Source organism: Polyodon spathula, chromosome 8 (assembly GCF_017654505.1).
Source record: "Polyodon spathula isolate WHYD16114869_AA chromosome 8, ASM1765450v1, whole genome shotgun sequence".
NCBI classification, from domain to species: domain Eukaryota; kingdom Metazoa; phylum Chordata; class Actinopteri; order Acipenseriformes; family Polyodontidae; genus Polyodon; species Polyodon spathula.
Window position 1 is genome coordinate 20,533,816 of NC_054541.1, and position 25,621 is coordinate 20,559,436.

The following is a 25,621-nucleotide window of genomic DNA, read 5'->3' on the forward strand; positions in this document are numbered from 1 at the left end:
ATAACGCTTTTCATTTAGGCCAAACAGTTCTATTTTTGTTTCATCGGACCACAGAATCTTTTGCCACATCTTTTCAGTCTCCCACATGCCTTTTTGCAAATTCCAAGCAGGATTTTCCATTGACTTTTTCAGAAATGGTTTCCTTCTTGTCATACAGACCAGATTTGTGGAATACCTGAGCTATTGTTGACACATGGACAGTCTCTCCCATCACAGCCATGGAATGCTGTAGGTCTTTCAGAATTGTCATTGGCCTCTTGGTGGCTTCTCTGACCAATGACCTTCATACCTGGCTGCTCAGCTTGGGAGGACGGCCTGCTCTGAGCAGATTCTGGGTGGTGCCGTATACCTTCCACTTCTTAACGATCGACTTGACTGTGTTCCAAGGGATATTCAATGCCTTTGAAATCTTTTTATACCCCTCCCCTGATCTGTGCCTTTCCACAATTTTTTATCCCAGAGTTGTTTTGAAAGCTCCTTGGTCTTCATGGTACTATCTTTTCTTTGAATGTACTACCCAACTGTGGGACCTTACATAGACAGGTGTATTTAATCTGAAATCATGTGAACCACTTGTACTGCACATAGATGGACTTACTGCACTTATTGTGTGAATTCTGAAGGCAATTGGTTGCACCTGAGCTTATTTAGGAGTGTCATAGCAAAGGGGGTGAATACTTATCTAATGAAGACTTTTCAGGTTTTTATTTTTAATTGATTTGTTTTTTCACCCCATTTTTTCACACATTGAAGGTTTTGAGTAGGTTGTATAAATCAAAGGAAAAAAAAAAAAAACATTTAAATGCATCAAGATTTCTGGGGGTAACACAACAAACTGCGAAAACGTCCAAGGGGGGTGAATACTTCCTATAGGTACTGTGTTTCAAGGGGGTGTACTTTAAGCGGTACTGGTGGTTATTTATTTATTTATTTACAGCAGCCGTGGGAGATGTGAATACTAACATATGTGGCTATATATGTTTTTAGGTGTCTTGATAAAGAATTTAAGGAAAAGGAACATGAATGAATGTGACAGTAACTGCAACAAGCTTTAATCGCCCATAATGACAGGTATTGTGGTTTGTTATTTTAATATTGTATATTCTATTTTTTATGTGTGTCAAGTTACATAGCTTGTGGATGCATAACATTATTGTATGAGATGGATTTAACACTTTCAGTTCTGAATTGTTTTTGCTGAGCTGAAGAAGGAACTCCTTTATTAGGTATACATAGAACAGGACAAACAATTATGCTACACTAGTTCAGACTGGGGCCAAGGAGTCCCATGAAGTTCCAACATGATTTCTGAGGCAGTTGCTAACATACAGTGCTAAGGACTGAAAGGGTTTAAAAAACAGATGTTATACAGTATGTGATAGTAACAATATATGTTGATATATCCTGTGTTTAAATACACTATATCATGTCATACACATGTGGGTACATTTTCCATTAAAGCCACACAGTGCTACGATCATCTTCTGTAATAAGCCAAAATGTAATTCCTATATAAACTCTGTTATCCGTAATTCAGTCGTTAGCGATCTGTGTACTCTAAGTCATCACAAAGGCTTTGTTGACAGTCCAGTTTGTCCAGCAGAGCACACTGCAAAAATTCTAATTCCCAAAAAGTAAGATGAAGTTAAACCTAGCCAACATTTAAACCACGACTTATAGAGCAGGAACATTTGGAAATTGAGTGATTTTCTGCGCATCATGTGGTGCTTTAAGAAGCATCTAGACAAAGTTCTGGGATGGCCACTTGTTCATGACTTTTTGTATGTTCAGGAATTTGTTTAGGGACATCACAGTAGGTAGTTCTGCATCTTGTGGTAACACAGGGACACTATGACTAAAATCTGTTTAAAAAATATGAGGTTTACATATATGAGTCGATGGGTGAGTGGGTGGATTTAGTATGCCACAAATGATTCTTTGTTTATGTTCACAAAAACACAAACAGTCTACTTTAATAAAAGAAAGATTAAATAAGCCATTCAGTCTAATATATGTAGTGTTTCATGAAATCTGGGCTTGTGTACTACTTTTTATTAACCTGTTCCCACAAGAGAGCATAAACATATAAAATGAATTAAAAGTGCATGTATTGTTATGGTGAATTGAATATGTTTTTAAATTGCAGAATGAAAAACTATTGATTACGCCAGAACTCACATTATTTGGTTGTGATTTCATGCAGTATGATTTCTCTTTGTAGGAGGTTGCTGACAGTGTCCCTGCATGGTGCTAGTATAGTCTCAGCAGGGATCCTGCGCTGAACCAGTGTCCCTGCATGGTGCTAATATAGCCTCAGAAGGGATCCTGCACTGAACCAGTGTCCCTGCATGGTGGTAGTATAGTCTCAGAAGGGATCCAGCGCTGAACCAATGCCCCTGCATGGTGCTAGTATAGCCTCAGAAGTTATCCTGCGCTGAACCAGTGCCCCTGCATGGTGCTAGTATAGTCTCAGCAGGGAGCCTGCGTGGTGTTAGTATAGCCTCAGCAGGGATCCTGTGCTGAACCAGTGTCCCTGCATGGTGTTAGTATAAGGAGCACTGTGCTGCAAAAGGTGCCTCTTTGTGCTTCAGGACGAGACACTCGCAAGTTAATGGCTGTTTATAGCCACACTGCATGGCTGTGTTGACCGGTCGACTAAAGCCGGGAAAAGCATCTTCCCTGTGTTTCATGCAGCTTTAGTGAGCAGCTGATTTCAGTCTCACTTTAGTGAAGGCTGCTAGTAGGAGCTAGTCACTGATGCTTGTCCTCTACGTACCGAGCCTGTACCGATTGGCTCTGACCCTTTTGGTCTGCACCTAGCCCATGTTGAGCACTAAGCATTCATTTTTCCCAGCATATTCTGGCTGTTTACTGTCAGTACCAATGTTTTTTACATTCTGTATCGAGAGTGCTCCGGTTGGTACCGAGACCAGTCTCTGATCGGGCACCTAACCTGTTTCAATCAGTTTCTAGCCTTGTTTCTGCACTGGTTGGCCCATACCAAGCATCGAGTTTAACCCTTAGTGCATTGCTCAGTATTAACCCGGCTCCAGCATTGTATATCAGGCCCCAATCATCGCTGAACCCATTGATACATCTGTGATTGCATCTGGTTCCGATTTGGCACCAGTATAAAAAAAAGACGGAGATCGTACTTTATTTTTTTTTTTATCATCTCTCGCTTGCTGTATTGTAGTAAATTACCATAGATACCTGAATAAAAGCATGCTTCAAATGTTACCGTATTAACTGTAAACGGCTGTTCTATATACAGCTCTCTGCATTATGCCTGGGTTTCACCCCTTTGTTTTGTGTAAGAACAACATTCCAGCTGAGAGTATGCATGATAAGTGTGTCTCCTGCTTGGGTGCTGAACGTGCAAAAGAGGCTTTGAGGGACCGTGATTTTTGTGGTTCAAGTGCCCTGTTTTCCATGCGTATGCTGGAAAGCAGATGTCCCTGCCTGTCTAAGGAGCGCTCTGCGTCCATTACACCATCACAGCAGCCACATGTATCCCCACCGCCCCCTACAAGCCAGACTGCAGCATCTCCACCCCCTAAACCCTCTTCAAGAGGGCAAAAGTGACGCTCTTGGGGCAGGATTCAAAACAAGAAGCCAGTCTTCATTGTGGTCCTCCTCTTCCTCCTCAGCTTTCTTTCTCTTCCTCTCCTCGAATGATGAATAAACGTCATCACTCAAAGTCCTCCATGATAATTGACCAGGTTCTTAGCCAAGTGAATCAACTGTTTACTGTCATGTCTCATGTCGCTCTCTTCTCAGAGGCCCCACTGCTGCATTGGTAACCCCGCGGGTGCAGGTAGCCAGGCATGGGTTTGAACTGGTTCATGAGGACATCCTCCCTCGCAGCCTCTGAGGACTTGGAAGTCCAGTGCTTAGCCCTCCCTGCCTGGTAATGCGGGATCTGATGCCATATCCTTTGCAATGAAGCCTTATATGTGAGAGGATCTCAACAATCTGGTTAAGAGGGCAACTGCACCTCTGGCATTGACATGGTCTAGACTGCTATGTGACAACGCTAACGTCCCCTGGTACTGCCAGACTTTTTGCAGGAGTTGTAGTCTTCCTGGGGCTACCTGGCAACCACCCCTACTTTTTCTCTGACAACTGAAAACTTTTACAGGGTGCACGATGGGGAGAAGATGGGCCTTGCCCACTGCACGTTTGTTGAGGCTTCTATTGTCTTGCTGGTCCAGGTGTCCAATCTGGCTTTGCTTTCTAAAAACGTTTCTTGCCCTAACAAGCAATGTTGCGGCACTGAAGTGTTGCTTAAGAAGGGCTACACGGCTACTGCTTGTGCTGGTAGCTTACCAGTCTACTCTGCTACAGTCATTGTCAGCGGAGCATAGGCCCTCGCCCAAGGTATTGGGTGAGCTGCGCCTGGTTGATGACTATCTGCTCCAGTTGTCATAAGTACACCAGGTAAGCTTTGGGAAGGGACACCGCCCCGCTGTTGGTGCCTGGAGACAATGCTGGATCTCAGGCTTGAGTTCCTAATGGGGACAAAGCATCTTTGCTTGATGCCCCATTTACACCAGATAAGATGTTGCAGCACTCTATCCAGGCACAGGAGTCCTCTAGGGAGGTGGCTCACCCTCTCTCTTAACAGAAGTCTACAGCTCATAAGCCTTCAGTGATGCCCCATAGTCCCTGAAGCCAGTATATTCTGCCACTGCTATCACAAATGAGACCCCGTCAAACCAACAGCCCTAGGTTTTTGCTGGAACATGTTCAGGCCCATCTGAATTACTGGTGATCATGCACCACGGCCATGTGGGTGATCACTACCATTCAGACTGGCTAGTCTGTTCAATTCCGACATGGCCCTCCCTTTAAGGGCATGTCCGCAACAATGGTCATGATTCCACGAGACACTCTCTTGCTGTTTCAGGAGGTGTCAGCCCTGTTTTCAAAAATGGAGGTACTTCCTAGTGCCAAAATGGGATGGCAGCCTCAGACCAATCCTCACCTCAGACTGCTCAACCTGCTCTTGAAGTGAAGGAAATTCAAAATGCTGACAACGCAACAGATGTTGCAGACATTGAGGCCAGACGACTGGTTCACCACAGTGGACCTCAAGGACGACAACTTCCACATCCCCATAAGGCCCAGCCACAGGAAGCACAAATTATTCACTGGGAACCTCTTACGAGTTCCGTGTCCTGCCATTTGGCCTCTTCCTGGTGCCCCTGATGTTTTCCATGTGTGTGGACGCTATAATTGCTACTCAAATCTGAGACTCAAAAGTATCAGAGTTCTCAATTATCTGGACAACTGGCTGATATGTGCCAAGTCACCCACGCAGGCTCGTTACACATTGAGCTGGTCACTGGTCATCTGCAATGATTGGAGCTCTCAGTGAAGCACCTCAAGCACCACTTTCCCTGGGGCTCTTCCACATGCGCCCCCTCTCCATGCCTAGTTCAATCGCAACCTGGAGTGGAACAAAACAGCCCGTTCAGTGTGTCATCACTATATGATAACACATAAACATACATAAATCACCAAGGCAGTCTCTAGTTCCCCAACCTTCGTCGTGTTGCCCATGAGCTTCTGCTCTGGGCGCACAAAAATCTCCTGTCCCTAGCTCTGTGTCTGACCTCTTAGCAGCTGCTGCTAAAGCAGCTCAATCTTTCGGATGAGGTTATTTAAACCCTCCAGAACGTCATGGACACTTTTACATCCCCTCAGTACAGGTTTAAATGGGGAGTTTTCCAGACTTGGTGTCTGTCTCGTGGGCTAGACCCCGTCACTTGGCAGCTGTACTGCAATTTCTGCAGTACTTTTTTTATCAAGGGAAAATCTCCCCCTACTCTTTAAGTTCTACCTGGAAGATATTTTAATGCCATGTTAAAATAGACTCAGTCTCACTAGAAGCTCACTTCCTGGCGGGAGAGTTTTTGAAGGGAGCTCAGAGTTGCGTCCTCCTAGGAATTACCTTGTTTCTCGCTGGTGGTTGAATGTGGTGCTTAACATGCTTACGAAACCACCAGAGGTGAAATATTTTTCTTTGAAGGCGGCTTTCCTACTAGCAATCACCTCCGTGAAGCTAGAAGCCGGCCTATTTTTTCGGAGGCCAGGACTAAGGTTGCTTTCCTCCCTCTCCGCTTTTCTTGTCATAGTCAGTGGAGTTGGAGGCTTTTATCTGACAGGGAGAGGAAGCTTCACATGCTCTGCCCAGTTTACAGGAGGCACGCTGCAGTCTGGGTTCTCCCCTCACTTTTTTAGGTTCTGTGGACTATACATTATATATCCTTAAAACCTTGGCTTTGGGACCAGCGCGCCCAAGGTCAGCCTCCCAGATTATCCTTTTAAGCACATCTGCCAGTGATGCAAATCTTGCACTTGTGACAGCTTGGGCATACTATCCCAATCGGTAATGAATAACATTTCATACTTGAAAGGAAACGTTAAGGTTATATATTATAACCCTGCCTCCCTGAAATAGAAATGTTTTCCATTTCCTTTCGAGGTTGCTGCGTTCACTCCAACAAAGCGGGCCTGAATAGAAAATTGTCACTGATCCCTTCTGTGCGCTGCACTACATCCCCTCAGGGGCAGGTATTCTGACATGCAGGAAAATCAGGCTACAGAGATGTATATCCAATCGGTAATAGATAACATTTCTGTTTCATGGAACCAGGGTTATGATATATTGTGTATTGCAGGCTGAGCTGTTTTCATACCTGCGTTCGAAGAGTTTCTCTTTGGCAAAGCAGTATGTTCCTTTTTGTTTAAAAAGGAAATTTGGACAGGAAGTTCACGGAGATGGTGTTCTCTAATAACAGCAAAAGCTCTGACATGATTAGTTGAACTGCTTGCAGAGTGATAGGTTATAAAAGTGTATGTCCACAGAATGCCTCAGCAAAGATGCAGATTAGTGGTCTAAAAAAAATCAGAAAGGGGCAGGCTGGTACAGTAGATTGCCCAGGGTCAGGGGAAGGTCAGATGAGAGGACCCTGCTAATGTGTTCTGCTAATAATAGTGGCTTTAATATCCATAGATTTCTACAGAAAGGTGCAGGTTACAGTTCATTTTACTGTACAGCAGAGGCCACATTAGGGGAATCAGTATGATAGTTCTCTAGTCTTTTCAGCAGTTTATAAAAATAGTAATTAATATTTTCCCAGTTATTTGTGTTGAAAAATGGTTTCTTGGTGTCAGATTCTAAAGATAAAAGGCGGTGTCTTTGTATCTACAGTATGTATGACACAATTTGATTTACACCAATACAATATCTACACATCTGTCTGCCCAAGTGTGATGGCAGTTAAAGCATTCTTTACCACAAACATTCATTTGTACATAAGAAAGACCTAACAAGCATGAATGAGACAGCAGTCTTTGCAGTGGATAAAATCTGATTATTCTTGTAAGACCACAGCAAAGTGTAATAAAGCACAATGACAACACATAGATAAGCATTGCAAAGCCCAGACAGGCATGGCAAAGCATAATATAAAAAGATGGCAAACTGTTGAACCATGGTAACTGCATAGTATAACCATGGGAAAACTACATCATGACGTGCAAATTTATCATGGTAAACTATTACCACTATTATGTGGAAAGTGAGAAGGATTTTTATTATTATTATTATTATTATTATTATTATTATTATTATTATTATTATTAATTTTTAAAAAAAAGCCATAGGGCCAAAAAAAAAAACATTTAGCTGAGAAAAAAAAAACAAACAAACAAACAAAAAAACCTTCTAGTGTTGATCAAATTATTATTATTATTATTATTATTATTATTATTATTATTATTATTATTATTATTATGTACATTAATAAATAATCATAAAAAAAGATATAGGGTTTATTATTGGAAACAAACACAATTAAAAGCCTAAATATTTGCTTTGTAAAACACAAAATAGCGATATAATTGTAATAATAATTATATATGTCTAATTGAATAGTACTGTGCTAGTAGTACTATTCACTCAGTACTCAGTATTGTACACAGGCACCACTTCTAAAGTTAAGTGTGTGTAAAATAAATCATATTTCAGCTTTTTTTGCTCACACAAGCTTTGTCTGATTTTTTTTATTTCCATTGCATGAGAATAGATGTTAAAACTTCATGCTGATTTGAACTTGGCTCTCGCCAAGATAAGCATCAACTAAAACATAGCTTTACAGTAAACTAATGTAATCCATTTGCTGGTCCCGGGGATCAACCCAGTGCGGTCTCCCCAGCGCGTCAGCATGACAACTGTCTGTATTGAGATATGTAGGGTACATCTCTGGGGACTTCAAGTGGTCACCTTCCGTCCTTGGTGTTTCCTCAACTAGCCCATGACATCTCAAGTGCTCGACAGTGATTCTGGTTTCCCAGCATTACACCCCTCCTTCCCCCACCTCAGATCAACCCAGCTTACTTACCTGTGCTTTCTTTCTATTGTGCTTGAGATCCCCAGCCAGAATCTTTCCATCTCGACTACAGACAGTTGCTGCTCCTTTCTGCTGATTCAGATAAGTTCAATGCAACTCTTGGCCACTGAACCCGACGTCTCTGAGAAACCGGGTTGTACAGTGTGCCGCAAATACTCATCAGCCCAACTCCACCGCGTAAACCCGTACTCTCCATCCTCGCTCCTCCACTACAGCAGCTAGTTAAGCATACATGCAATTTCTTGCTCTCAAACGCCTCATCGACAGCAACCTCCCATGGCACTGTTAACTCTACCAGGTGAACAATGCGTGCTCATCCAGACCACAAGACAATATCTGGTTGAAGGTTAGTGGTGGCAATCTTAGGTGGAAAAAGAAGCCGTTGACCAACATCTGCCAGCATTTTCCAGTCTCTAGCAGCTTGCCTCTGGACGAGGCTTGGTTTTAACACCTTTTCTTGAAAAGCAGTAGCCTTTAGAAGGACATTTTTTTTCTTATTGTAGAAGATATTTTTCCATGTGCTTTTTTCATGACTTGTTGGCACTGTTTTTTTTCATCATAGATATAATATATATATATATATATATATATATATATATATATATATAGATATATTATATTATATATATCTATATATGACTTGTGACAACAAAAAAGTTCATTATATATATATATATATATATATATATATATATATATATATATATATATATATATATATATATATATATATTCAAAATCGCTAGCCCGAAAATGAAAAAAATGTGTCGGACAACGTGCTTTTTTGGCTGCTCCGATTTTTTTATTCTATTAAAAAGATCATGTTCTGTGCTTTAATCAAACAGCGGTTTCTCAATCGAGATTCCGCTCACAGATCATCCCGGTAAAACACGTTTTGAGGGATCAATGTTTTTCATTGGTAATGCTTCAGTGATTTCCGGGATGACGTACACGTAAACATTGCTTGTGACCAAATCCCGCGAGGATTGCACCGTGAAATACCTCTGACAACTGGTATATGTGTGTATGTATATATGGGTAAAACGGACACTATGACAGCCAAAGTGTTTACTTTTTTATTGAAGGCTATGATTTTTAAAGGAAGTTACAGACTGGAATTACAAGCTACAGCACTCTGCTCACCAGGATTCACATTTTGTTAACTTGTTGTTACCTTTATTAAATCTTTAACGTTATTTCCTAACCCAGGAAAAAAAAAACAAACGAATACGGTAGTTATTATCACTGACTCAGATTTAGCACGTAGCATGTTAACTTCGCTTTTTTCATTTCTTTAAAGTGATTCATAAAATGTACCGGTAATTTTATTTTAAATGTATGGTGCTTGTTTACAGCACAGAGTGCAGCAACAGTCTCGGGTCCAAACTGTCAGCCGAGTGTAGATATAGTATTTACAGCCTCTCTATAGGCCTTCATAGGCATTAAATACTGATTAAAAAAATAAAAAATCAAACTGCTGCTCATGTTTTTTTTTAAATAAGGAACCAAGATTTCAATTAAAATTTGCAATTCAAACAAAACTGAAACTTTGTTGATGTGCTTTTTTTTTTTTTTTGAGGGGGGGGGGGGGGGGGGGTTGTTCTGTGTTCTTCAGTGCCACAGATAGGTACTGTACTTGTAATTCTACTTTTATTCACAATCTCATTATTATTATTATTATTATTATTATTATTATTATTATTATTATTATTATTATTTATTGCTAGTAGTGACAAATACTGTAATAATAAAGAAAATCAAACAATAAAACAGTACTAATATTATTATTAATAATTTAGCTAATGCCTTTATCCAAGGTGACTTCCTTAACTTATATTGTTTGTTCTGGATTGTCCTTTTACTATAGCGAACAAAAAGCTTTGGACCCAAACAGGTTGTTATAGCGAGGGCGTACTGTATTTAGTGTTTGACTTATATGCTTAATAGCACTTGCACATTTTAATATATAATATGTGCACATTTGTTCTTTCATTTTTGTTATTTTTCACCACCCATAGTGTTCAACATTTAACAGCGGGTATAAAGAAGTTTGGATCAGAATCCAATATCATCCCTTACAAAAAAGTAATATACTGCAAATATACTTGTGCCAAAATTGTCTGATTTTAGTATACTATTGGTACCATTATTCTGTCCTATTTTGGCACAAGTATAGAACTTTGTATATTCTTTTTGTAAATAATGCAACATGGTTCTCAAATATTGGACATATCTTAGATTGTATCTTACTTCTCTTTTGCATACCTGCATTGTCTCTTCCTAGATATGAACCTCCAGATTCTGACAAATACTTTTAGAAAACCAGGAGCAACTTCTGCTCTGGATCAAAAATCTATATTGCTCTGCGGCAGCCCACCTATTTGGATAACAATCAAAAAACTAGTAGAAACTAACTAAAACACAAGTCTGGGAAAAACAAATGGAAATTTTGAAAAAAGTATGGAATTTTGATGTTGAGAAAGTATATAAGAACATAAGAACGTTTACAAACGAGAGGAGGCCATTCGGCCCATCTTACTCGTTTGGTTGTTGGTAGCTTATTGATCCCAGAATCTCATCAAGCAGCTTCTTGAAGGAACCCAGGGCGTCAGCTTCAACATTACTGGGGAGTTGAATCCAGACCCTTACAATTCTCTGTGTAAAAAGTGCCTCCTATTTTCTGTTCTGAATGCCCCTTTGTCTAATCTTCATTTGTGACACCCGGTCCTTGTTTCTTTTTACAGGTCGAAAAAGTCCCTTGGGTCGACATTGTCAATACCTTTTAAAATTTTGAATGCTTGAATTAGGTCACTGCGTAGTCGTCTTTGTTCAAGACTGAATAGATTCAATTCTTTTAGCCTGTCTCCATATGACATGCCTTTTAAACCCATAATAATTCTGGTCGCTCTTCTTTGCACTCTTTCTAGAGCAGTAATATCCTTTTTGTAGCGAGGTGACCAGAACTGAACACAATATTCAAGATGAGGTCTTACTAATGCATTGTACAGTTTTAACATTACTTCCCTTGATTTAAATTCAACACTTTACACAATATATCCAAGCATCTTGTTGGCCTTTTTTTTATAGCTTCCCCACATTATCTAGATGAAGACATTTCTGAGTCAACAAAAACTCCCAGGTATTTTTCATAGATTCCTTCTTCAATTTCAGTATTTCCCATATGATATTTATAATGCACATTTTTATTGCCTGTGTGCAGTACCTTACACTTTTCTCTATGAAATGTCATTTGCCATGTGTCTGCCCAGTTCTGAATCTTCTAGATCATTTTAATTGACCTTTGCTGCTGCAACAGTGTTTGCCACTGCTAATTTTGTGTTGTCTGCAAATTTAACAAGTTTGCTTACTATACCAGAATCTAAATCATTTAATGTAGATAGGAATAGCAGAGGACCTAATACTGATTCCTGTGGTACTCCACTGGTTACCTCACTCCATTTTGAGTTTTCTCCTCTAATCAGTACTTCTGTTTTCTACTTGTTAACTACTCCCTAACCCATGTACATGCATTTCCTTTGCGTGAGTACCCTGAGATACTGTACCTGTATTGAGTAAAGTGTCAATTATGGGCAACTTGACTTTTTTTTTTTGGACAACCAAATGTCGAGAGAGAGAGAGAGAGAGAGGTTTTTAAAAAGGTTGTTTTTTCTCGCGGTGTGCTGTTTTGGTTGTGAGATATGGTGACTCTGATAGGTAATATATATTTTGAGTTGCTTGTGATGTTAATATAAAAAAATATATATTTTTTTCCTTGTGCCACAATGTCTTTAAATTCAGTCTTCCTGTCTTGCTTCAGTTAAACCAAGTAATTTAATGATTTTCAAGGAGGCATTTCTCGTGGGGGTGTTACTCATTTTCCTTGTTATTTTATTTGAGTTCAGTACGATTTAGTTGTGCACTAGTTGTGCTAGTACAGGTATACACACAGCCAACACTGAAGCTACGTGCCTGTAAAAAAAAAACGAATAACTGCTTTTAATTTACCTTGCACACACAAGCTATTGTCTGTTTTGCATTAGCTCTTAAGAAGACATTTTTTATGGCAAGTACATTTTTCACGAGTTGTATACATTGTATTTTTTCCCCACAACTTGTTTGGTTGTTTAAAGGGTCTTGTCTTTTTTCATTAGAGATACATCGAATATCACTTTCTGGAGTTTTTGGAAAACATGTCTGTTTGTGCATTTTTTGAGGATGCTGATTCAAAAACCAGCCGTTACCCTAATATTGAGAATTTTTTTCTTTTTTGTACACAAGCACATCTCCATCACAATAAATCCCTAAATAACACTCAAATAATAAATAGTATGTCTTGAAGATTGTTCGTCTTCTCTGATTGATCTCGTCGTACTTAGCTGATCACATCACACTACTCTGTTCTGCACACAAGCATCCCCAATCTCAATAATCCCCAAAATAACTAGTAAATAAATAATAATAACAAACACATCTTCCAGATTTGCAATCTAGGCTAAGTCTCCACTTGTACATGTACATAAACCACCACCTCATGATTATCAATACATTATTGCACAGCAAGAATTAAAAAGTTGCACTTCAAAACAATAAAAAGCGTGGTTAAATAAACATGGGGACCCCGAGGGGAGCATCAAATTTCTGAAGCTGCTGGGGTTGGGGGTGGGAAACTGGCAGGAAATTGCTTCTCCTCATCGCGCAACAGCAAACCCTACTGGCCAGACACCGAGCACATTCAGAGTGAATAAAAAGCAGGGCTGATCTCTGTTCTCTGGGAGCCCGCCCACCTCTGCTCTGGTTTGTTCAGCGTAAAAGTGATTCTTGCTTAAAATTATAACCCTATATAAAAGCTTCAAAGAAGCCTTACCAGTACTTACTACAGAAAGAGCTTCGGTTGAGGTAACATATTTGCCAATAAGAAATATATCAAAAGTAAAACTTTATGTAGAAAGGTTGTATGTTATTGTGTAGTGTTCTTGAATGCCATCAGTGGACATCTTTAGAAAGTATTTTGTAAATGGTGGGGGAGAAGTGATCTGTGAATATGTTGCTGATATATTATAATAATATATTATAAAAATCTATTTACAATGCAATAACTAAAATCACAAATTATCTGTGTAAGTCAATCATTCGGTTTACTTCTAAATTGATAAAAGCAGGAAAATATACTCAATTAAATGGAACAATATAAATGAATGCTGTTGGATCTGTATTCCCCGCTGGCACACTAATGACAGTAAGGCACATTGGATATTCTGTTAGATATGACTGCTGAAGGTTTTGGCAGAAGTGTTACCTTCAGGAATATCTGACTGCAACCTTATTTAACCTGGGCTTTCACAATCCTTGCCATATACAATGTAGCTCTGCATGCTTGACTAATTAAAGTGCTGTAGTTTATTACTATTTTGCAAAGGACTTTGTTACATGTGTTGATGCCTTTTTAAATAAAAAAATACTGTCGGAAAAAGGTCACTGACATTTTGGTTTTGTGGGACTTGCTTACAGTAGTATTTTTTCTTTCTGTTTTCAAACCCAATCAAAGATAGATATCACCTTAGATTACACAACATGCATATTTATATAATTACGTTGTAATAACTTGGTAATTAATACTGCTCTTACGTGGTAACTACTGTGCAGTTACATGGGAGTGATCTTGAGCGCAGCATTTTACCTGCTGTGATTACTTGGTAACACCACAGTAGTTACCAAATAGGATCCTGGAATAATGAGTAATTACACAGTTATTACCTGTATTACATGGTTATCCATCCAGGTGCTATCAATCTAAGTTCTTCTTGTTTTTCTTGAGTTGACTCAAATCTTTTGCATATTTGTCTGTAATATAGGTGACAAATAATTGCATCTGAAAACTTGTATCAATGGATCAAGCCCACTAAATAAACATTTAATAGTGCCCAGTAAATAGTGTACAATTAAATTATGAACATATTAATGAAATTAATTTAGTAATTATAAAGCATTATATTGGTATAACACTCAGAGACACAGAAACAGTAGTTTTCATTATTTCAGATTTCTGTTGCAAATGTAATCTACAAAAACTATAATTTGAATGTAGTAGGCTGTACTTTGTTAAATATGTTTATATCCCTCTGTCAGACAATAGAAGACTTTGTTCTGGGTTCTATTGAATTTTTCCATTCATTTATCATTGGCTCCGCATAACCTTTCCAATGTTTTATCCCTAAGAAGCATGCAAAGAAACTAAGAAAGTATCCTTAATTATAATTATTAAGCACCGCTGTAAGGAACTGGTCTTGATGTTGCTACAGTTCAGAAAAGTATGTTTTAATTCTGAAGATTTTTTTTATATATTAAGAAATACATTAAACACTATTAGAATATATCTTGTTATGTATAGAAGTATCTTTATTTTGCTTGCACAGCAAGCCATGCAAACATGTTGACCATGTTGACATATTAGCATTAGCAGTATCTTTACTGCCCCACCCCCCTCTTTTTCCATTGAATAAGCCTGCACTTTGTTTTTATTGTTATTAGTGATGTTAATAAGAGGGTCAATAAACCACAGCAGTTTGAAAACACCAGTGGGAGTAATATAGTGTTGAAGGACAGTGGTATTTTGGTCTACTGCTGTCTGAACCTTAACTAGGGCCTCCGCTGTACTGTGACATGGGGCAGGGAGGGGGTAAGAAGACTGGTAGGTTCTGACAAGTCTGCCTGTAGGTACTGCCGGGAATCATTTCCAAATTCACAGAGCTAAGAGCTAAATGAAGAACAACCAACAGTTTGTGTTTTTTGTTTGTTTTTCAGAAATCGATCACATCATAATTATTTGGTACTGTATACTGCGTATCCAAACTTGCATCTACTAAGTGTCTTTAGCGGACCAGGGATTTGCAGTATTTTACACACATGTGTATATTAAGAGTGCTAGCATCAGGAATCAATTTTCATAGCGCTTTTTATTCTTTGCTTTTGTATATGTTTTTTAATGGTTGAAGGATATGCATAATAAATGCAATAGACTGGGAACGTTGAAGTTGCTTTGTTTACAATGGATGGTTAACTTGAGCTTGAGAAGCAGAACACAGTGACTCTAGTTCACCTTAACTAGAAAGCTGTCCATCTCTTTAAACTGTATTAAGCTAACCCTTCCATGTTTAACAGTGAAATGACCAAAGCCATTACTTTGAAAAAAGTAATTTCATTATTCCTGAACTGGTTTTTTTTTTTTGTGGAAAATAATCAATTTGGAGGAATGCCCACTCGCCCATTTGGTTTCGCTGAAATCAGTGAAGCGATTGATTGGAAATTTGTAGCTTTAACACTGCATTGATTGACTAAATACTAATAAGTATATAACCTATGCTTTGGGAGATCTGGAATGTATCTTTGTAGTACTAAATTGCCCTGTGTTGTCTTGCAACACTGCTTTTGATATATTAGATTCATATAAACTGGCCTAAATTCATCACATGAATTTTAATCCAAAAGTACCTAGCAGCAAATGCACAATAGACAGCAGGAAAACTCACCTCTTGTTTCCTGATCTCCCAAGATCACCATCTGTCAGAAAATGTGTAGGGACTGGACTAAACAATGCCAGCCCCTGTGATATTATAACAATAAACGAAATCATATGCATTCAGTAATGTCCCGTATCATGCCACACTAAGTATATTTATATAGCATCCTTCATGCACAAACCAGAAGCAGCTCACCAGTGCCAATCAAACAAAAGCATGACTGAAGAGAAAAGTCTGTAAATCTAACGGGGCAAGGAATTGTAGAGCATGCCAGTATCAATGACTGGTTCTTTTTATACACACTTTCAAATGATCTAAACACTTCAGAACCCAGCTCTTGTTGGCATTCCAGTGTGTATTCCAACAACATAAAATGAAGCCGTCACCACCATGTCTTCAGGTCACGTCTCATTTTAAGATGTTATGGAAAGTTCTTGGGCAAAATCTTAACAGTACTCTTTACTTTAGGAACCTAATAGGACTGCCATATTGCAGTTGTGTAATTTTTTGGTTTCAGAATGATGAAGACCTAATGCTCTGCGTTGTGGTTGCCATACTGGTTGCCTCCTGGATGCTGCATGGCTTAGAATGTGTCTGATTAAAGACTGAGACTTGGTGTACACACCACTGCCCTTAAACGTAGTTTCACAATAGGCAACTGTTGTAAGTTCTCTCTCTCCCTTAAAGTGGCCTTGCTAGCTGTCACTGAACTGAACATTATTGTTTCTCCTTCTCTTCCTCCTGCATGTCATCTGCATTAAATAAGTAAGCAACTGTGTGCTCCTGGATAAAGTTTGCTTAATGATTCGTCAAAAAGTCAGTGGTTTTTCAATTTTTAAATTCACCCTTATGCTTAATAAAATCATGTGTAGTAAATCATGGGGAGAGGAGGAGGGTAGCATGGAAACACTGCACAAACTTTAATAGGAGTAGTACTACTGGTAATTCATCCTCAACTTCAAAAGCATCTTTTAAGATGACTTAGTCCCAACATTAAATGTCTTAGTTGTTTATTTCTAGTTTTATAACTATTGGTGTGTTTTGCAAATGACAATTTCGTTAAATAACTTTGAGACTATAGCCCACACTATTTGTTTAAGAATTGTACTACTTTCTTTGTAGTGCTGGTAACACTATTGGCTCATGTTCAGGCATATAACAAAGTGCCAATAATCATTAAAATATTATGGGGTCAGGCACACAGGTGAAAACATTCAGTGTAATCATTTAGCACTGCAACCGGGCAGAACATTTGGCAAAAAAAAAAAACCCTCCTGCATCCACCCACATGTTTATTAAAAATAATGAAATAAACCCCAGGTGATTACAATGACACAATGCATAAGTAACCCACAGGTGATTACAATGACAAAATGCATAAGTATCCCCAGGTGATTACAATGACACAATGCATGGTGCTTGTATATTTATCAGGAAGTTTACATTTCAGAATGTTTGTATATTTTTCAGGAAGTTTACATTTCAGAATGTTTGTATGTTTCTCAGGAAGTGTACATTAGAGAAGATTTTGCTACATTTGTGTTTGTCTTTTACTGATGAAAGCAGATTAACACACCAATACAATTTCAACATTTCAACCCTGGTTTGCCTTCCTGTTTGCTAGAACAGTTGCATGTAATTGATGATGGTGTTTTTGTATTTGACAAGAATAGTATCCATTGAATCCTTGATCCAAGCTGTACTGTATAAAATGCAAATGCAGGGAATCGTGTTGTGTGCGAAAACAAGAACAGAGTATAGAAGAGATATCTGGATTTAAATAATGCACCCATGTTTGCCTCATAATACATCAATAAAATGCAAGCATAAGGGATTATCAAAACAATGTTGTATTTAGCCCTCCTGTCAAGACAACATTAATAACAGTTGCTGTGTTCAAACATCACTGTTATTTTAAACTAGATTTTAATAATTGTGTGCAAACTATTATTATTACTGTTGATGGGATACAACAATTGTACTATTACTGCGACTGCAATGTTGGATAAATTTATTGAAAAATAATTCTACAGCAAATTATCAATTTTGAATGTCACAAATATCTTGAAACATATATTTTTAGACCTTAAAATGCTGTGAAATAAGCAATTTTTTACAATGGAAAAAATACAGCCCTAGTCATTGTGCAATCCAAATGTATTCACTATGCCCAAACAACTAACCCCAAAACTGTGGATAGTCCCTGTTAAAGTACTTCCTGATCAATAACTTTGCCCGGCAACATATCCAAAAGAAGCATAAAATGGCTGTCTCCTGTCTCCCCTAGCTCTGCACATCCATTTTGTGTGCGTGTCTCTCACTGCTGGAGTTGTCAGATACCAGTATAAGAAGGCAAGAGTTGCAGCTTGGCAAAAGGGAAATGGCCGTTGGAATACAGTTTTTTTTTCTTATTTAGAGGCTTAATTGTTGCCGACTGCCTGCTTACAAACAAACAGTTTTGCAGAGTCTGGATCTTTCCCATTTCTGACCTTGGGTCCATGCAATAAACTGTTATTTTCCATTGGCGCGAATGTGTTGGCAAGGCTACAGCTGCACAGCCCCCCAGATAGAGCAGCCAGTCCAGAAACGGAACCTGCTTACAGTGCAAGAAGAATCCAAACTGTAATTCGTCTTCAGCAAGCTTACAGGCATCGACCCTGCGGTTCTGGAATTCAGCTCATGCCAAATATATGATTACGAGGCAAGCAAGTACGTACACCAAAGATACAGTGTCTAATTTTCATTACTGTTAATTGAGCTGAGGAGGATCGTCACCAACCAACCAAACATCCAGTCAACAGAGAATTGGAGGTCTTCTGCTTTATGCAGAATTGAAAAGCATTTAAAAGTACAGAGAAACAGCAGTAAATGGCATTGATGTTTGGAAACTGGAACTTCTCCATATACAGAATGTCAACTTTTAACAATCTGTGACTAGCATACTTACACAGTCCATTGTATATTGTGGACCGAAAAAATGTAAAAATACACACAAACAAACCACAAAAGCAGATTAAAACAAAATTGGCAGTCTAGCTGGTGCAGCATACTTGATTCCTCTCAGAACAAAATCCATTATCTTCAAAGCATAAACTGTAATGAATATCTCATGATTGGGTGTTTGAAGTTATTGCTGGACATTAGTCCCAAAAACAAAACCTCCACACAATTTGACACCACTGGCATTCTCTGCTTGAGGAGGGTCTAGGACTGAATGGCATTGGGTGTACAGGTCAGAATTGAGATTTGTTGCTATAAAATATAACATGCAACTAATGTATTTACAAATACAAACCATAATTAGCATAGAGGTAGCACATGGTGACCACTCAATCTTTGAATACTTTCACCTTAGACATATAGTTCTTTATTGCGTTCTACTCAAAAAATACTGTGTTGGTGTCTCTTTCTCCCATCTTGTAGTTTATTCTTCTTTCCATGTTCCTTTTTTTGCTATATATATATATATATATATATATATATATATATATATATATATATAATATATATATATATATAAAATTAAAACCACCCAATATTGCTAAATTTTGAAATACTAAAATAGAAGACTAAATTCATTACAAGTAGTTTTGAAGCCAACTTGTCTCTGTCACTCTGTAATCCTATGGCATACTTCTTCTAGAGCAGATGAATGTTGTAAGGGACCTTGAAGTAATGTATATAGAGCTGTGTTCATTGTTCTGGCATATACATTTACAAATTCATTATATTACTAATATTATTTTCTGTTTGCAAATATTAGGTTCCCAGTACTTGCATCTTTGATTATAGGTTTCTAAGTGTTCATAAAACAGATTAGGTTTCCCAGACAGAATATGATTTATAATTATAGATTGTTGTTGCAAAAGGATACCAGTATTATCATCCATAACTATTAAACAACAGTGCTACATTTAGAAATACTAAAAGAAACTTAAATTCAAAGACAAGTGTTTCAGTTAGAGGTCTTTTTCAATGTCTTCTGTCTTCCCAGTATTACACTGTCCTAATTAACAATTACTACTGTGCAGTATTCCATTGCAATGTTTTAATGACAGTGTAAGCCTTGGAAATGATATGAAGATCTTGTTCCCATATTGAGCCTTGATACATAACCAAAAGGCATAATTTTCATCATGAATTTAACTTTACTTAGGGCTTCTGATTTTCAGTTTTACAGATAAAACCCAATAAAACACCCCTGATACAAAAACAATGAATTGGTGGATAGCCAATAAACACCGGAAAACACCGGATAAACTGTGAACATGGTTAATCAATTCACCTTGACTTGACCCTTTTCCCATTAAAAAATAAAACCTACTACAAAAATAATAATAAATACATTTCCCAGTGCTGCTGGGCAATGTCCTGTTTTCCTGACTAGTATTTATCATTGATTCGTTCTGAATACTTTAAACCCACCCCAACTACTGAGTGGCAGCACATTCCTACATTTCTGTTGGAGCCTCCGCTTGCGAGATTTAAAACGAGATTACAGTTAGGAATGGAGGATTGTTAGCTGGATTTAAAGCTGTATTACAGTTAAAATAAGAAGGATTAAAAACAGAATTGTGGCGAAATGTACAAAAATGCCTCCACACAAAAACCCCAGAAGAATGTTCCCGTGACCATAGGGATTTCATTGTGGAAGACAGCAAAAGAAAGAAAGTACAGCTTAAGTGTGCAAGTACTGTCCAGTTACTACTATATATATTTTGGCAGAAAAAAAAAACGCTCAAGCATTTTGCAAAGTAACTGAAAACACTAATTTTATACAGTATAACAAAAACAAAAGCCCCGAAAAAAACAATTTACATAAAACTCAAAAATAGCTAAAAATAAGCACAGAAAAATACAATTAATAAAACCCGAAAAACAGAAACCCTAACTGTACTATATGTGAGATGTAAATTGTACTGTTTTTTTTTTATGTTCTGGTAAATCATTTGTTTCTTAAGAGGTTATGTATTCTTTTAGAAACTGCTAACAATTGCTTGTTATGGTGTTGCCACAATAGTGTAGGGCCCAAGGGCCAGCCTGGGAGAGTTGAACCGAATAAGCCTACTATAGGGCTTGTTCGCTTTCTTTGGGTTGGCTGAGCAACGCTGAAATGAGAATAAAAAAATGTGACGATGGCTGTCAGAAATATGCTGAATATGCCTAGAAAGAAAACAATAGTGTTGTGGGGTGTCTAAATAACAGATATAAAAACTCATGTTTTACATTTAAAGTCAAAAGTGTGTGTACATCTCAGCACTTGTAGTTGCCCTTGCTGTATATCACAGGACCATTGCATTGCAAAAACCTGTTAACTCTCAAGCTTCAGTTTAAGTGGGATATATTTGTCTTAAAAAATATATATCAAAGATTCAAAGTCCAAACTAACTGCTGTCTAAAAAAAAAGTTTCCAAGTTTACATTACAAATTATACTCTCTATCTCATTTACAAAAGAGGCCTAAATATTGAATCTACTAAAATGTAGATGTACAGCCAGTTTCATTTTAACAGTGCTGGTGAGGGTGGCTGGCCTGATCTCAGACTTGTATGCGTGCATGTTTGTGTGATGGAATGGCATGTTGAGCATGCAGCCCAGAAGTGGCCACTCTGAGTCCCCACCAGAGGACACACACCCGCTGAGAGGTCACTGTAAGGGTTCAGTGTCTGACTTTCACCAAAATATCCCCCCAGCTTGTAACTGGGCAGGCAGCAGCCTTGCATATGTCTCAGGACCTCATTAACACTAGCTCTGATATAAATAGAGGTGTATACCCCTAATGTTAGCCCAGCAGAGAACTGTGTTTCTCTTTTTAACTGTCTGTCTAGATTCCTTCTGTCTGCAGTGCCCTTGGTACAGTGCTGCACAGCAACTTGTATTTGTGATACATCCAGGAAATGTTGAAAAGACTAAATATAGCAAATGTGAACAGATGTGCAGGATAGAGTGAACTAGTGTTGAATAAAGGGACAGCTTGCTTTTGCGATATGCATAGAGCCCTCTTGTGGTTATTTGAACGTACAGTGAGCCCTATCCTGGTCTATGGAACTGCAAAGCTCATCGATGTCTTACAGCAATTCTAATTCCAGTGTTCTGTTTGGTCACCAATCAGAGTACAGGGTGTTAGGACTTCTTATAAAACGTGTATTGTTTCATGTGATTTTTTGTATATGTAGGCTGTGTATTATTGTGTGTTGCGTTAGCATTTAACCGATTGTCATTGACTTGATAAAGGTAGAGATGAGATAGTAACAAAATATACCGTATTACTTCAATTTGGCGCCGCGGCATTTATTTTAAATTGAAACGAGGGCGGCGATTATATGAGGACAGCCTTTATTAATAATACTATGCTTTACAAATGCTGCAGTGTTTTATTACATGATTTAAGGCATTTTAGAAGCGGCTCATGAGATGCTCTGATCTACAGCACTATACTTCTGTGTGTTTGTGGGGCTTGAATACAGTACATTTACTGACAGTTAATGAGAGCCTATTAGCTGGGAGTTGGAAGGTCAAGGGAGTACTGTACCAGCGACTCAGGAGTGTCTATGCGTTGTTAAGGGGCGGGGCAATGCTGGTGTGGCAGTTAAGTCCAAGAGTGTGACGTAGATGTTTTTCTGCATCAAAACTACCTGAGAATTTCAGCTTGATTTCTGCAAAATCTTGATAAAGCCTACTTGGTTATTTTTTTTTCCTCCGTAACTTACTTGTTTGCCATTTTTCTGCAAGAGAAACCAAAACTAAATATTCTCATAGACAGCAAGCGCGTTGTTTTTATTTGAAGGGGATTGAGTATGGGAATTACAATTGAACTGAAAACAAAACAACAAAACCACCAGAACCCAGGAAGGACTGCTGTTCTGTCCGTAGTTTATCTTGGATTTTCATTCAGAACTGTACCATAAAATAAAATTAGCTTACTATGTGTGTGTACATTAGTTTGTAATGTACGCACTAGACTGAAGCTCCCATCTTCCATACAGTCAGTATTGTGCGTTTATTTGTTTAGCAGCGTTTATTCGAGGGCGGCTTCTATTATAAAGCTGATATATGACTGTGGCGTCAATACGAGGGCTTCTTTAATACAAGGGCGGCGCCAAATTGAAGTAATACGGTACTTGCACTTAAATTATTGTAGCAGCAGCACAGAGGAATTATCCACATACGTTATGTGTGTGAAAGAATCCTTTACTTGTTGTCAAAGCAGGATAACATCCTGTGAGCTATGTCATTTGGAAGCAATAGGAACCTATCCCCTTTAAAAGTGGACCAAAAAACATTTTCTACAATGCCTATGCCACCATAAGAATTGCAACTTCACAGCTTTGTTTCATAATATGCAAAACCAAGCAATAAAAAATCTAGATATAATCCAAAAACAACTGCAACTCTTCTGTGTACTGAAGTTATCTTATTTCATTATTACCCTCTGAACCGGCTGTGCTTCAAGGGTAGTCTGTGTCTGCTTGAAAATGTGCCATTTTCAGTACATGCTTTAAAATACTTTAAAAAGTTAATAAACAAAATTGGATCAAAGGAGGAATTTGTAAACACAATTGTGATTGCAGTAAGTTGTATATATAAATGTATATTAAAACAATAAAACGATTTTGTTGAAAATATCAGTTCAGCTATATTGTCCAGCTGTCTTCTGACAGATGTACTGGGCTTCAAATCAGACTACTACTACTACGAAAAAAAAAATACTACTACTAATAATAATAACAATCAAACTTTTGGATATATAGGGATGTTCAATAACTCTGATCTATAGATTTTACAAGTCCAACCTTAATTTTACAACGGAGTTACCAGGGGTCAGGGTGGTAACCAAACAAGACCTGTATTGTAATGGGACAGCCCATCTCTAGTATATCCAATAGGAATGCATGGGTGGGGTCGTGTATTAATTTTCAGTTTTTTGGATACTCTGCAGGTCGGTGTGGATTGACATTCGGCAATGTGTCTTGCACTTTTTTCCATGCTTTACTTCCCGTTGAAGGAATGCATCTAGCTTTCAGGTGTTTGAGTAATTGTAGGAAAAACTATTGAGTGCATCTTATATATATATATTCTCCAGAAAAAAATACTTAAAAAAAACAAAACACTCCAAATGTTTGCCATTTTTTTTTTTTAAATAACTCAAACTTCCAGAAGTTAGACATAGGCTCACAGCTTTTCCTGTGACTGGTGTGTTTTCAGTAGTCATTAATCCTTCATGGTGAAGTTGACCGAAACTAGAGCATGGAAATATCTGCAATGCACGTCCAATAAATATTCTTCTCCAAGAACTCCACATTCACCTTTACCATAGTGTGTGCTTTTATTGACATAGGAACAGCTGAAATCAATGAAATTATGAAAAGCTGCTTTTACATTATTGTGTAATACTACTATGTTACTACCAACATTGTACTCTAGTAGGTATTTATGCTATAAAAGTATTGTTCAGTTTTAAGCAAGAATTGTAATGTGTTTATATGCCTGTAGATAAACATGTGCTTTTGGTGATACATTTTGTACTGTCTTTTATTTTTGCAGGTGATGTCCACATCAGAGGTGCAGTAAAGGAATGAAATGGATCGTTTTCATTCCTGGCTTGGGAATGTTGCCCTTTTTTGTGTGTGCAAGTGAACAGATACAAACCATTAGCAACAGAAGTTAAACATTACGAAAGTGTCCAGAGCTGTCTAAATAAGTGGGACTTATCTGGTTTTATACACTGTTTGAGAGTAGCTTTGAAATGTTAACCAAGTTTGATATAAACTAATTTGATACACCATATCTAGTAAATAAATTATATAAAAAAAGATTACTGGGTTTGTACATGTGCTTAAAACTTCAAAATGATGGACAATAACTTGATAAAATCATCCCTGGAATTTTTTTTTTCTTTTTTAATATAGTTTAATATAGTTCCTCATTCAGTTTGTTTGGCAAGTGCTGCATACTATAATATATGACACTGACATCTCAATAATTTAGAAAATGTAAGCAAAGATAGAAACTGATTCATGTATCCAGTAGACCAGTATACGCTGTCTGAGAGTTGTGTGCATCTATTCAGCAACAATAACAAGGAAGAAGGATTTCCATTCCTTATGGAAAAAGCATATATTTTTAATCCTGATATTTTTCATATATAGAAATTGGCCCCTTTTTTATATATTTAAAATATAGAAATTGGCCCCTTTTTTATATATTTAAAATATATGGGATATATTTAAAATATACTTTGGTCTGTAATCCATATGTGTTTATTTTATATGGATTACAGACTAATGAAAATATATGGTGCACCATATATTTTCAACATATAAAATAAATATATGGATTACAGACTAAAATATATTTTAAATATATCGCATATATTTTTAATATATAAAAATAGGCCAATTTCTATACATGAAAAATACATGGATCATACTTTTCTTCTGTGTGTTAAACATATATGTTTTTTTTCCTTAAGGGATGATTACAAAGAAGAATGATTGTAGATGCCTTGGGATTGTTTTTATCAATATGATCCCCTGGTGTTTATGGAACAGTAAAGAGCATCACTCTGGTTTCTAGTGGGTCATGTACAAACCTATAGACATGTACAAACATAGAAGTACTGGAAAAAACACACTGATTCCTACTCTATCCAGAGCTACACATCAGGAGCGTCATTAGCTGTTAT

General features: G+C 37.7%; 1 long non-coding RNA gene across 3 annotated transcripts in view; it reads left to right on the forward strand.

The window, feature by feature from the left end:
• Nucleotides 1–25,621, forward strand: part of LOC121319576 — a 33,193-nt gene that overhangs the window by 5,232 nt on the left and 2,340 nt on the right. Inside the window, exons 3-4 of one of the 3 annotated variants that reach the window (XR_005950721.1) lie at nt 988–1,071; nt 24,481–24,559. This is a non-coding gene — a long non-coding RNA (uncharacterized LOC121319576). Of the gene's footprint in view, nt 1–987; nt 1,072–24,480; nt 25,121–25,621 lie in introns of those variants that run through there. The other 2 variants (XR_005950720.1, XR_005950722.1) reach the window with 2 other exon arrangements.